Below are 14552 nucleotides of genomic sequence, written 5' to 3'. Positions count from 1 at the left end.
TGCAGAGCTGCCTAACAGGCCCTGTGTAAGTCGTACATGTAATTGGTTGGAAGACTATGGAAGCGAGCCCGTTAGGCAACTGAAAGTGTGGAGTGAAGGCGTAGGGCACAGGGAAGTGAGGCTGCCGATTGGCTAGTGCAGAAGGTAACCTGGAGAGGAGTGCAAAATAAGGTTAGATTACCGGAGAAAACAGAGGATGTAGGTTACACGTTATTCTAGTTAACTAGAATTCAGTTAGCTGGAGCATGCAGTTCTCTTGTGTGAGGGAATTTATTGTGTAAATGGGCATGCTCTTCATTGTGCTTCCGGTCTCAGCTTGGATATTTATCTTCTGAGTCCTGCCTGTGCTCCTATTACACTGCATTGCAATTGATTTTCCCATGACTGTCTCCCACTCTAGATGGGTGTGTTTCTTGAAGAGGGCTCAGACTGTGCCTATCTTATTCACTGTTGTATCTGAGCACTTAGCATAGGATCTGGCTATTTATTAAGCACAAAGTAGGTGCTTGATGAATATAGATGGATGAGAGGAAGAGAAAGAAAAGGGAGGGAGACAGAAAGAAGAGATAACTAATCAATAAGCTGGAAATGAAGAGAGTCTGGTAGATGAAAATGATGACTAAGCTGGCTGGTAAACAGGGAATGAGAATTGACCTCTCACAGAATCCTGACTTTGGGTTTTGTTTTGAATGGACCGGGAATTTAACTTTGAAATGCCTGAGAGTCACTTTACAACTACAGGCAAGTGCATTTTCCTTAAAAGCCCTGCTCCTCTCTTTTCTACGGCTGTTTTCAATTGCTTCAGTGCAACTGCAAAAAGAAAGGATGCCAGCCATTCCAATAGTCATTTCTTTAAACAAGCAAGCAACCAGGGAGGACCTCTCTAAGAAATATCTGTTTTATGACACCCATCAATTATACCATTTTATTACTGATTCTAAAATGTATTTTTCATGTTTTAATATCTCTGCAATCAGGATGCATTTTATACTCCATGGTGTATGATAGTTATAAATGGCTCTGGTTTTTATTTCTTGGTCATAAATTAAATAACTGGGCATCTTTTAATCAATATCTTAGATAAAGTGAAGAAACTAAGATCTCAGCTAGCTGAGGCGTTTTCTGAAGGTTGACCTATAATTTAGTAACAGAGTTAGGAGGAGAACCCTGATCTTCCTCCTCCCAGTGGCTGATGGCTCTGTGCTCCTGATTATGCTTACTTCTCTCCTCTCATCTCATATATCAAAATTGCATATGCATCATGGTAAAATTGCTTTGCATTCTCAGCTGCAAGAAGCCAACTCTGTTCCAGAATTGCAAAATGATCACTTAGGATACCTGAAGAGTATAGAGTTATAATGGTCAGTGCAAGATGCAGGCACATTCACTGTTGATCCGAGTTCTGTGAAAGGTAAGCAGAAGATGTTTGCTACCAAATTGATTCAGAGAGACTCAGAATGTGAATGAGTCCTGTGAATGGAGGGGATGCAGCAGAGACACCATGGCAACCGCATTTCCATCATTGTTCTCCTGCCTCTTCTCAGCCCCAAGGGCCTGTATAATGAGACCTTGACTTGCCTGGACTGGATTCAATAGTAACGTATTTTATTGTTCAGTGACTGTTTGGATTTTAAAGCCGAAGTGCCCTGGATGGCCTTGCCTGACAATCTGGAAGCCTGAGGGAAGTCAGTTTCTTTATATTATGCATGATTTGAGAGTCCCACAGTCAGTCATCCCTGCTCCAAATAATAAATGGGCAGATAGATACAAGTCTCTGTCGGGAAGGGGAGATTTGGAACCCAGAGGTTTTGTTCACGCTGTTCACCATGAATAGCTTGCTGCAGAACACTCACTGAGTTACATTTAGCAGTTTCCTACCCCTGCAATGTTGTCTTGGTCTCACACAGGATAGTTTATTTCTCATTCTAGAATTTTCCACACTCAAAGAACATTGGCTCTTGTGTACCTAATGTTTTCTGTCTGTGCTACTTTGTGGAATTTATTATTTAAATATGTTGGATGAAGTAAAAAAAAAAATTCTAGAATTTGCTTGGAATTGGTCATTAGGTTGCTGGGATATTTCCATTGGGCTCATATACAACTCTTGGCTCATAGGGACTTGAAAATATCACAATAGTTGTTTCTATATGTTATACCATGAGAGCAGTCTATAAATCTTTCTCTCTGACTGTGTTTTCACCACTGGAATTCCCTAATTCTCTGGAGAATTTAGTAATTCTCCCAGGATTAGACTTTATGGTTCTATAAAAGTTAAATTATCCATTAAGCAATCAACTGGTTTCAAAAAAAAAAAAAAAAGACGAATTAGGGGTAGGATTTGGAGACATTTAAATAAATGAATAAAATATTGATGCCTAAGTTAAAGATAAAACTTCTGACAGTCATTATGGCTTGCACATTTTACTGAATAGTTCAGTTCAGTTCAGTTCAGTTCAGTTTCTCAGTCATGTCCAACTCTGCGACCCCATGGACTGCAGCACGCCAGGCTTCCCTGCCCATCACCAAATCCTAGAGCTTACTCAGACTCGTGTCTGTTTTTTGGTTTTTTTTAGACTCATGTCTGTTGAGTCGGTGATGGCATCCAACCATCTCATCCTCTGTCATCCCTTTCTCCTCCTGCCTTTAATCCTTCTCGGTGTCAGGGACTTTTCCAATGAGTCAGTTCTTCGCATCAGGTGGCCAAAATATTGGAATTTCAGCTTCAACATCAGTCTTTCCAATGAATATTCAGGACTGATTTCTTTTAGGATTGACTGGTTGGATCTCCTTGTAGTCCAAGAGTCTCTCAAGAGTCTTCTCCAACACCACAGTTCAAAAACATAAATTCTTCTGCGCTCAGCTTTCTTTCTAGTCCAACTCTCAAATCCATACATCCATATATGACTCAAATCCATACTGGAAAAACCATAGCTTTGACTAGATGGACCTTTGTTGGCAAAGTAATGTCTCTGCGTTTTAATATGCTGTCTAGGTTGGTCATAGCTTTTCTTCCAAGGAGCAAGCATCATTATGGCTTGCACATGTTTACTGAATAATTACTTCTCCTAAATAATTATAATAATGAACGTTTGAACACTTCTGTGTGTAAGACATAAGTATTGGGACTTATTCTCTGAGTCAGAATTTAGAGAACCTGAGTAACTGAGTGTTTGGCTATAGAAATTATAGTAGATTCCCACTGATTTTTTTTTTTCTGTCTAGGTTTGATCTTGTCCCATCTCACCCCCAGAAATCTTATCAAATTCTCTTCTCATTCAGTTCAGTTCAGTAGCTCAGTTGTGTCCAACTCTTTGCGACCCCATGAATCGCAGCACGCCAGGCCTCCCTGTCCATCACCAGCTCCCGGAGTTCACCCAGACTCATGTGCATTGAGTTGGTGATGCCATCCAACCATCCCACCCTCTGTCATCCCCTACTCCTCCTGCCCCCAGTCGCTCCCAGCATCAGGGTCTTTTCCAATCAGTCAATCTTTGCATCAGGTGGCCAAAGTACTGGAGTTTCAGCTTCAGCATCAGTCCTTCCAATGAACACCCAGGACTGGTCTCCTTTAGGATGGACTGGTTGGATCTCCTTGCAGTCCAAGGAACCCATAAGAGTCTTCTCCAGCACTGTAGTTCAAAAGCATCAATTCTTCGGTGCTCAGCTCTCTTCACAGTCCAACTCTTACATCCATTCATGACCACTGGAAAAACCATAGCCTTGACAAGACAGACCCTAGTCGGCAAAGTAATGTCTCTGCTTTTGAATATGCTATCTAGGTTGGTCATAACTTTTCTTCCAAGGAGTAAGCGTCTTTTAATTTCATGGCTGCAGTGATTTTGGAGCCCCCAAAAATAAAGTCTGACACTGTTTTCACTGTTTCCCCATCTATTTCCCATGAAGTGATGGGACCAAATGCCATGATCTTCGTTTTCTGAATGTTGAGCTTTAAGCCAACTTTTTCACTCTCCTCTTTCACTCTCATCAAGAGGCTTTTTAGTACTTCTTCACTTTCTGCCATAAGGGTGGTGTCATCTGCATATCTGAGGTTGTTGATATTTCTCCCAGCAATCTTGATTCCAGCTTGTGCTTCTTCCAGCCCAGCGTTTGTCATAATGTACTCTGCATATAAGTTAAATAAGCAAGGTGACAATATACAGCCTCGATATCCTCCTTTTCCTATTTGAAACCAGTCTGTTGTTTCATGTCCAGTTCTAACTGTTGCTTCCTGACCTGCATATAGGTTTCTCAAGAGGCAGGTCAGGTGGTCTGGTATTCCCATCTCTTTCAGAATTTTCCACAGTTGATTGTGATCCACACAGTCAAAGGCTTTGGCATAGTCAATAAAGGAGAAATAGATGTTTTTCTGGAACTCTCTTGCTTTTTCCATGATCCAACGGATGTTGGCAATTTGATCTCTGGTTCCTCTGCCTTTTCTAAAACCAGCTTGAACATCTGGAAGTTCACTGTTCACATACTGCTGAAGCCTGGCTTGGAGAATTTTGAGCATTACTTTACTAGCATGTGAGATGAGTGCAATTGTGCAGTAGTTTGAGCATTCTTAGGCATTGCCTTTCTTTGGGATTGGAATGAAAACTGACCTTTTCCAGTCCTGTGGCCACTGCTGAGTTTTCCAAATTTGCTGGCATATTGAGTCCAGCACTTTCACAGCATCATCTTTCTGGATTTGAAATAGTTCCACTGGAATCCATCACCTCCACTAGCTTTGTTTGTAGTGATACTTTCTAAGGCCCACTTGACTTCACATTCCAGGATGTCTGGCTCTAGATGAGTGATCACGGCTTCGTGATTATCTTGGTCACGAAGATCTTTTTTGTACAGTTCTTCTGTGTATTCTTACTACCTCTTAATATCTTCTGCTTCTGTTAGGTCCATACCATTTCTGTCCTTTACCGAGCCCATCTTTTCATGAGGGTAAAGTGTCTGCCTGCAGTGTGGGAGACCCAGGTTCGATCCTTGGTTTGGAAAGAACCCCTGGAGAAGGAAATGGCAACCCACTCCAGTGTTCTTGCCTGGAGAATCCCATGGATGGAGGATCTCACGGGGTCGCAAAAAGTCAACACAACTGAGTGACTTCACTTTCACTTTCACAAATGAAAACACCTTGCCTGATACAATTAACTGAAAACAGCAATAAGTGAAACTGAAAACTCTTCTCATTAGAATGGACAAAATCAAAATTTGACATGATTGTCTTTTTCTAGCCACAGTCCAGAGGTTGGTAGAAGACTCAGGTTAGGTCTATTAGAGTCCTTCCCTTAGGAAATTTGGTCTTTTTGGCATGACTGCACTTGCAACATGTAGGCTAGGTGTCTTCTGGCCACCTTATTTTCCCCTTGTGGTTATCTGAAGGAGAGAGACTGAGCTGGAGATGAATAAAGGATGTGTACAAAGCGGAGCAGAGAGGACGGGTAGAAGGCATTTCTGAAGGTGTCAGAGGCCTTGTCCTGAAGCATAGCTTACTTTTTATCCTTGTAGTCTCATGGTGATTTCCGTCTTGTTTTTTTCTCATTTAATTTTGAGTGGGTTTCTTTTATCAGTAACCAGATAAACAGTAACCAGTAAACATCTATCATAAATATAGATGTTTAGTATGAATTGATATCATTTAAGACTGTCTGATGGAGAAGGCAATGGCAACCCATTCCAGTACTCTTGCCTGGAAAATCCCATGGACAGAGGAGCCTGGTGGGCTGCAGTCCATGGGGTCGCGAAGAGTCAGACACGACTGAGTGACTTCCCTCTCACTGTTCACTTTCATGCATTGGAGAAGGAAATGGCAACCCACTCCAGTGTTCTTGCCTAGAGAATCCCAGGGACAGGGGAGCCTGGTGGGCTGCCGTCTCTGGGGTCGAACCGAGTCAGACATGACTGAAGCGACTTAGCAGCAGCAGCAGCAACAAGACTGTCTGATTAAACCGGAGTCCAAACTCAGTTTTGAAGTTTTCTCTAATTAGTTTAGAAAAGCTTTGAGAAGTGGACTGCCTCATTAAATGAAGAAAAAGGACAACTGATTTTACCTTCTGTATATGTCCTACTTTTACTATATTGGATTCTCCACTTAAAAACTTGTATTGGGCACTCATGGCTTGAAAACCATAGAATGGAACAGTAAAACTTAAAATCCTTTGTGCCCTTACATCCCCTGGCCTTGAGGATTGTGTGGTCTAGATGAGAGAGAAAATGCATAGAGAATTTCTTCAGTATACTACCAAATCATCAACTGTATAAATACAAATTAAACTGAGCAAACTAATTGCATAAATGCCAAGGGGTGTCAAAGTAATGAGCAGGTTCAAGGGAATGATCACTAAGGTCGGTTTCAGCTACAGAATGCCATGAGGTTACATACGACTGATAATTAGATAAGGCAGCACTCAGCAGTAACCCTCAGCCTTGGGGAGCTTGAGGAAATCGGGCCAAAGACAAGCCAAGAATTGAACAAAACTTAAGAACTGGGAGCGCATGCTCTTTTGGGCTGCAGTAGACAAGGGGACTCTGGAGGAGGATTTGGAATTTGCCCGAGACAGAGGAAGGCAAGAGAGGAAAGACAGGCTGTCCTCTTTAGGAGGCTTCAACTACGCAAGAGGAGGCAGTTATATCATACCATCTCTACAATGTTGTGACTGTTTCCCAAGTTTACCAAGATTAGATTCTTTTGATCTGAGTTTCAAGTTAGCATATTGTGGATGTTTTATGTATCTTATTTCCTGTCATCATTTGGAATATTCCTTCTGAAGGTCCTTTTGTTAATCAAATATCATATAGAGAGAGTCCTTGACATCATTGTGTATTAAGAGATTTTGATGTGAGCTGTATCAGCATAGGGCTCAAGGGTTTCCCAGGTGGCTCAGTGGTAAAGAATCTGCCTGCAAATGCAGTAGACACAGGAGACGTGGGTTTGGTCCCTGGGTCAGGAAGATCCTCTAGAGGAAGAAATGGCAACCCACTCCAGTATTCTTGCCTGAGAATTCCATGGACAGAGGAGCCTGGCAGGCTATAGTCCATGGAGTTGTGAAGAGTTGTGAAGGATCTTCCTGACCCAGGGATCAAACCCATGTCTCCTCCTTTTCCACTGAGATTGGTAAATTCTTTACCACTGAGCCATGTGGGAAGCCCATGGGCATTATCAGACTCACTGATTTAGAGGTGCTTGTTTATCATTTTTGTTCCCTGAACTGTCAGCTCCTTGACCACAAGGAATATAGCCATTAAAAGAAAAATCTTATTCTTCCCTGTTTTTAGCACAATTGTTGTTGTTGTTGTTTAGTTGCTAAGTCTTGTCTGACTCTTTGCTATCCCATGGACTATAGCCCGCCAGGCACCTCTGTCCATGAGATACCCAGGCAAGAATACTGAAGTGGGTTGCCATTTCCTTTTCCAGGGGTTCTTCCCAACCCAGGGATTGAAGCTTGTCTCCTTTTTCTCCTACCTTGGCAGAAGGATTCTTTACTGGTGAGCCACCAGGGAAGCCCTTTTAGCACAATAGCTGAGCACTCATTAGCACTGCTCGATAGCTGAAGTCAGAAATTTGGTTTTAAGCATTGACCCTATGAACTTGGGTATGGACCATTGAGCCAGGTAAATGTCATTGTCTATTAAATGAGGTAATAATAGTACATCCCTTGTGTGGTTCCTAGGTGTAAAAATGATAAAGTAAAGCACTTAGCACAGTGCCTGGCACACAGTAAGCTCTTGATAAATGGTTGCTATTTATTTTATTTAGTAATAAATAATAAATAAACAGGTGAATACATGAATGATTTCAGAGCATCCTATGAGATAGGTCTTATAATAAATATTTTGACTCAGAAGAAGATATTAATCAGAAAGTTTTTAAAACAGCACTATAATTAAAGGCTATAAGATTGGTTTCATCCTCTACCCAACAGAAGATTTCATATTTTCACCAGTGTTCTCAGAAAGGATGGGAAGAGGGCTCCACATCATGAATTCACTTAGATTTGTGTGTAGCTGGAAACACGGACATGCCTAAGGCCGTATGGCTTACAATGTGAAGTTGGATCTTACTTCTGCTGGAAGCACCCCTGAAGTCCAGAGATACCCCAGCTCTCCTCTGGATGTAGTGACAAGCACATCTGCAGATGCGAGATGGTACCAGCGGTGGAAGGAGGCTGAGCTGTCAGGCAAATAATGATAAGTCTTTTGTCATTTACACTCTCATTCATTTGGAGGGTGAGGGAGGGAGAATTGTCCTTTGTGCTAAAGCTGCGATGTCAAGGCAGTGTGTGAGCCAGTCTGTGGATCTGATCACTAACCTTCCTTAGCTCTTGCAACGTAAAGTGAGGACCTCCTTTGATAGTGGAACTCTTCTCTTTTTTCGAGCTTCATTTGCAGCAGCAATGGAACTAAGAATAAATTCCATCTCTGAGGCCGAGAAAAGATAATTTAATAAAAGAGAAAATCGGAACAGCCATGTAGCTGCAGCTAGTCAAACTTACCATAATAATTAGAGAAGGCAGTGGCACCCCGCTCCAGTACTCTTCTTGCCTGGAAAATCCCATGGACAGAGGAGCCTGGTGGGCTGCAGTCCATGGGGTCTTGGGAGGGGGTGGGGAGGTGGGTAGAAGGGAAAATAAGAAAACCAGAAAGCAGTTTGGTTAACCTGTTAGTTTGTTAGGGCTGCCTTAACAAAGTAACACAAAGCAAGTGGCTTAAAGCAATAGAAATATTGTTTTACAGTTATGGAAGCTAGAAGCTTGAAATCAAGGTGTCTGAGGGCAAGGAGAAATAAGGGAGCTCATATGCTTCCCTGATAGCTAAGTTGGTAAAGAATCCACCTGCAATGCAGAAGACCCTGGTTTAATTCCTGGGCTGGGAAGATCCACTGGAGAAGGGACAGGCTACTCAACTCAAGTATTCTTGGGCCTCCCTTGTGGCTCAGCTGGTAAAGAATCCACCTGTAATGCAGGAGACCTGGGTTCGATCTCTGGGTTGGGAAGATCCCCTGGAGAAGGGAAAGGGTACCTACTCCAGTTTTCTGGCTTGGAGAATTCCATGGACTCTTTGGTCCTTGGAGTCGCAAAAGGTCAGACACAACTGAGCAACTTTCACTTTCACGCTCAAAAGACCCAAATTTCATGAGGCTTTCAGGAAAGCATTTTTAAAGCCAAGATGAGGGAAAGAGTGTGTGATCAGCCCACACACAGTTCTCGGATTGGTTGATGGTGAAATAACAGGATGATGTCACAGGTGTTACCATTATCAATTGTTAGGCCCCAGTAGGTCTGGGGGCTAATTGCTCATGATCATTAAATAGTTAACTCCTATTTGATGGGAGTTTTAGCATCTGTAAAATAATTCAAGAGATGTCTTTCAGATCCTGTTATCTAGGTACCTCAGGAAGGAATCAGAGATTCTGTGACTGCTATATGGCTGATTTACTGTTTAAATTCTTCCCAGTTCTCCTGGCCTAACTGCTATTTTTGTTACTACATTTTCACATCCTTTCACTCATTAATTCTTAAGCTAGATGTTTTGTGACTCAGGGGAGGCCTGGGAGACTACAGTTTTTCTACAAAGAATAAGCAGGCAGAGGATGTGGGGGGAGGGGTCTGTTCCAGGAAGGTCCCATAAGGTACTGCTTGGTTATATTATCTGTGTCCAAATTTCCCCTTTTTGTTAGGATATCAATCATACTGGATCAGGATCCACCCTCAAGTCCTCATATTAAATTGGTTGCCTCTATAAAGATGCTCTTTCTAAATAAAGTCATACTCTACGGTACTAGGGGTTAGAACTTTAACATATCTTTTGGGGGGACATAATTCAATCCATAACAGTTAATAAAAGAAAGCTTAAGTCATCACATATTTTGAAAGGGTCATGCTTACTGCATTAAGTATACTTTATTTAAACTCAGGAATTTTTTTAAGTGTTGCAGAATGACCAGCTATAAAAGAGGTCAGCCTGAACTCTGGAATACGAGGATGTGAAGGAAGGAAAGGACCTCAGCAGAGAAACCCAAGTGTTTGTCTTAACAGCAGGGAGGACAGGAAGGATATTGCTAACACTTTCTTCAGGGCCTTGGTGCCAGCACAGAGGGACCATCTGGGTGCTTCACAGCTGCTCTGACCACACAGACTGCCTTCCAGAACCAGGATGTTGGGAGCTGCTGGGCTTCTCTGCGGGAGCAGCTGAGCCCTGCTGGACTCTGCCCCACGACCTCCCACACTTCACATTTCAGTCTTTTCCATGCGGCCGTGCAGGATAGTGGATGCTGAGGGGGCTCTGTCCCTGTTGGAGGATCATCCTGTATGCAGATATACCACTCCCATTGGATGGTTATGAGAGTTCATGAGCTAGTGCATGTAAAGCCATTAGTACAGTCTCTCCCAAATAGAAATGTTCAACCACAATTTAAGGTGAATTTTTAAGTGGAATCAACTATGAGAATAATCAAGCTAGACTGAATTTTAAAAATCAAAGTTTTTTTTTAAGTCAACACTTGGGAGAAATGATCAAAACAATGGTGTTTAAGAATGGCTGTTTAGGGTAGGCTAAGAGGTCTTCTGTCCCAAGTTAAGTTCTGATTTTTTGAAAACTAGAAATAATTGCATAACTATGACTCATTCCCTGTGTTGCAAATATGAAGACTTGCAAAATAAATGTAGGGAGGTGATTTAAGGAAACGGATGTTGATTGATATTGAATTTTTAAACTGAAAGTGACCATCATTGATTTCATTAAGTACAGTAAATTTAATGAGGAGGAAAATAGTATTTCCCATTTTACAGAGAAGTGTGGACAATGAAAACTTCTCAGCAACAAAAATTACAATCAGAATGATTTATTCTTAGCCATTATATTAAAGTATTTGTCATACTATGGTGTCTGTATTTAGGTTTGTTAAGGTTTTATGGATTAAGAGTTTTTGTTTGTTTTGTTTTTAGAAAGAATGTGTTGAATCTTTAGAATTATTTACAGATAAAAATAATTTTGTAATACTTAAACTAATATTATATATATTTAATTTATTTAAAATGCTATCTTACCTCCATATACATTGATTATTAAAAACTGTCAGTAAGATACAGGAAATGAGAAATGAAGACAGAAAGAGCAGAACAAGAAAGATAAATATAGGGAGTGGGCTCAGGGAAATTCTCTCATTTTAAGCTTCCTGGATAAATGCTCTACAATTTCCTGGCCCCAGGGAATGAATGTGCTTTTATCTCTGCAGTTCCATGTTTTCTGTAATATGACTTATCATTTGTCCAGTAGATGATAAAGCATTGCTTCTCTGGTCTACAGCACTGAGGCTCTTGTCTTCCTCCCACCCTTGGAATTCTGCCTAAAGATCACTGCATACAGTGCCTCTGATATGGAGGCTAACTCCATGTTGATAGTTGCCTGGTATTTTATCAGAGGATGGAAACTTTTCAGTAACTTTTTCTCCTGCACTTCAAAGAACCAAGTTGAGATAAAAAATTTAACTTCTGAGACTGTAACTGAAGAAAGAGTTCTTTTCTCTCTCTAGCTGATTTCAATGCTGCTTGCTTATCAACAAATGCGTGCTTGGCAGTGTCAAGGCAGAGGTTTGGATTATGCCCCAAAGGCTTCTGGAAGGCAGTGTAAATGTGGGGCTTCTTGGTAGTCTTAAGTCTTTAAAGCCAATTCCTTTCTTTGCCCCTTCTCCTAGAATTCCTGTCCTGACCTTACTTTCAATTCTTGCATCTGTTACACTTTAAATTCCAGTCAGCATGGCAGACCACGATTCTTCTGCCATGCCTTGGCTTGCAGTGTTGACCATTGCAGTGGGCTCCTCAAGTCTAAGGCTTTGCCATGTTAGCTTTGTATTTAAGGTGTACACTTGTGGCTTCCCTGGTGGCTCAGAGGTTAAAGTGCCTGCCTGAAATGCGGGAGACCCAGGTTCGATCCCTGGGTCGGGAAGATCCCCTGGAGAAGGCAATGGCACCCCACTCCAGTACTCTTGCGTGGAAAATCCCATGGACAGAGGAGCCTGGTAGGCTCCCCAGTCCATGGGGTCACAAAGAGTCGGACACGACTGAGCAACTTCACTTTCACTTTCTTTCCTTTCCTGCCGCTTGGGGGGCAGCCTACAACCGATGCCTCAGTGAGAGGAATGACTGAAGTTGATGAACCAGTTATACTGTTTTATTTTTGCCTCTTGTTGACTCTATTTACTTTTTTCCTGAGACAATCCTTCCCCTTGAGTGAAAACTTAAGCAGTCCCTTGATTTTTCTGGTCACTCTTGGTGACCAGACATAAAACACAACACTCAGATAAGTAAGTATAATAATTACCAAATAATTATCAAAACTCCCAACTCGATTTTAAGTTGAGGTGACTCTTCTTTCTCTGATTTGGGATTGTGTAGGTTGCAGGTGGAAAGCGTGTGACTGAGGAATGGTAGTGTGTGCAGCTGTTTTTCAAAACACTTCTACTCTTCCTGCTCCATATTCCTGTGGAGGCTGGGTCCTGCGGGAGGTGAGAAGTAAGAGGGAGCATTGTTGACCAGTGTGCACTTCTGTGTGGGGTGCCCGAGTGCCATCAGCTTGGCAGGTGTTTATAGTGGACTCTGATTCTTATGAATCCCTGACGGTTCTTCAGACCCCCTCCCCCACCAGCCATTGAGTATCTCTTGTCTGTGGCTCTGGGGGAGGGTCAGTGTAACCCTTCTCAGGCTGGACTCTAGCTCCTTCATCAGGCAGTTAGTGGTAGCTCCAGAATTTTTCTGTTACACTCTTCCCTTACATTCTTTCATACCATTCTTCCTTTTGTTTACATATTATATAAATGGAATTAGAAAAAAAAATGTTCAGCATAAACTATATCAGAGCTTGGGCACTAGCCAGAATTTTCTCAGTATATTTATTTGTCTTGAGTTCTCATAGGAACAGATGGTGTCATTGCCCTAAAGACTCTAGACTCAAGTACGTGGAGAGTACACACTGTCACCAGTGACTCTTACGGTGCTTTTGATTCAGTTACAGGTTAGTGTTGATTAAAACACAGCCCACTCCTCAATGAATTGTGCCATTTAAGGCAGTTGAAAACTTTAACCACAAAAAAACAAACAAAAACAAACATCAGCCAGTGTCCATGAGAACATAGTCTTTAGTAACTTCTAACTCTTAGCGATTGGGCTTCCCCGCTGGCTCAGTGGTAAAGAATCTGCCTGCCAATGCAAGAGCTGCAGGTTTGATCCCTGGATCAGGAAGATCCCCTGGAGTAGGAAAAGGCAACCTACTCCAGTATCCTTGCCTGGAAAATTCCATGGACAGAGGAGCCTGGCGAGCTATAGTCCATGGGGTTGCAAAGAGTTGGACACAACTGAGTGACTGAACACAAATCTTAGTGATAATCAGCCTGTGATGAGGTATCATCAATTCCATTTGATAGACAATGAAATCAGGTTCAGAGAAGCTAATGACTTGGGTGAGGTCATTGAGCAGTATTGTGGGACAGAACCAGAATTCATGGATTTTTTTGACTTCAAATTCCATAGCATTCCATAGCATTCCATAGTATACTGTACTGCCCAGTGTCTTGAAATATACTGAAATAATAGAAACTTCTAAGATGCAAATCTGATCAATAACTCCAAACATTCTGGTAAAGATACAGAGGACAGTAGGCTAAGAAAATGCCTTTGGATGGGAGGCTTAAGTAGTGTGGCTGTGTGAAGGTCACCAGTTCATTCCTCTTGGCTGAGTAGGTAGAGGAGGACCATTCTTTGGTTAAAGAGCTGAGATCCCTGCTCAAACCTCTAAGGAAGCTCTCATTAACTTTTTGCAAATGAAAGTAGAGAACATGGTAGGAAGTGGCATTGTCATTGGGAAGCTGTGAAAAAGCAGTGACTGTAGTGTGTTGGGTGTAGAAGGAAATAGATGTAGCAAGAAAGAACTTCCCTTAGGGAATTTTCAAAATAAAATAGGAAAATATATGCAAAGGGAGATTGGTCTCTGTTTTTTTTTTTTTTTTAAGATTTTTATAAGACTTAAATATGTTTATAAGCCAGGAAGGAAGGCAACTAAAATGTTTTTTGGTCATGCTGTGTGGCTTGTGGGATCTTAATTCCCTGACTAGAAATCGAACCTGGGCCCATAGCAGTGAAAATGCCTACTCTTAACCAGTGAATTCCCACCTAAAATGTATTTAGCCAGAAAGGAAGGTCATGACATAAAGGATACAGACAATAGGGCTGGCCACGAAAATAAGAGAAAAAGCTTTTAGTTGAGTCAAGTGTAGAAAGGCGGGCAAGTGAGAAAAATAGGGTGAGATGAAGAAGTTGAAAAAATTTTAAGTTCTCTATATAATTAAGGTGACCACAAAATGTATAATCCGTACCAGGTGACTTTGAGCGTAAAAGGGGTACCCAACATCTGGAAGAGATGTTGGGGTAACAAGCATATGCCAAGGCTAAAAAAATGTATGGTCACCCTCTGATGGCTTCAGTCTTACAAAATTAAGGCATCTCCTGTCTTCTGTTCCCCAAACATCCCTTTCTCTGTGGCATTTACCTCATATTTGTTTGATATTTATT

At 41.7% G+C, this 14552-nt stretch overlaps 1 non-coding gene across 1 annotated transcript; it reads left to right on the top strand.

The window, feature by feature from the left end:
• The first annotated feature begins 11862 nt into the window (after positions 1 to 11862).
• On the top strand, positions 11863 to 11934 carry TRNAF-GAA (transfer RNA phenylalanine (anticodon GAA)). The gene has a single exon. It is a non-coding gene; the product is annotated as a tRNA-Phe (tRNA).
• The last annotated feature ends 2618 nt before the right edge of the window (positions 11935 to 14552 follow it).

Source organism: Ovis canadensis, chromosome 2 (assembly GCF_042477335.2).
Source record: "Ovis canadensis isolate MfBH-ARS-UI-01 breed Bighorn chromosome 2, ARS-UI_OviCan_v2, whole genome shotgun sequence".
NCBI classification, from domain to species: Eukaryota; Metazoa; Chordata; class Mammalia; order Artiodactyla; family Bovidae; genus Ovis; species Ovis canadensis.
This window is presented reverse-complemented; position numbering and strand designations above follow the sequence as displayed.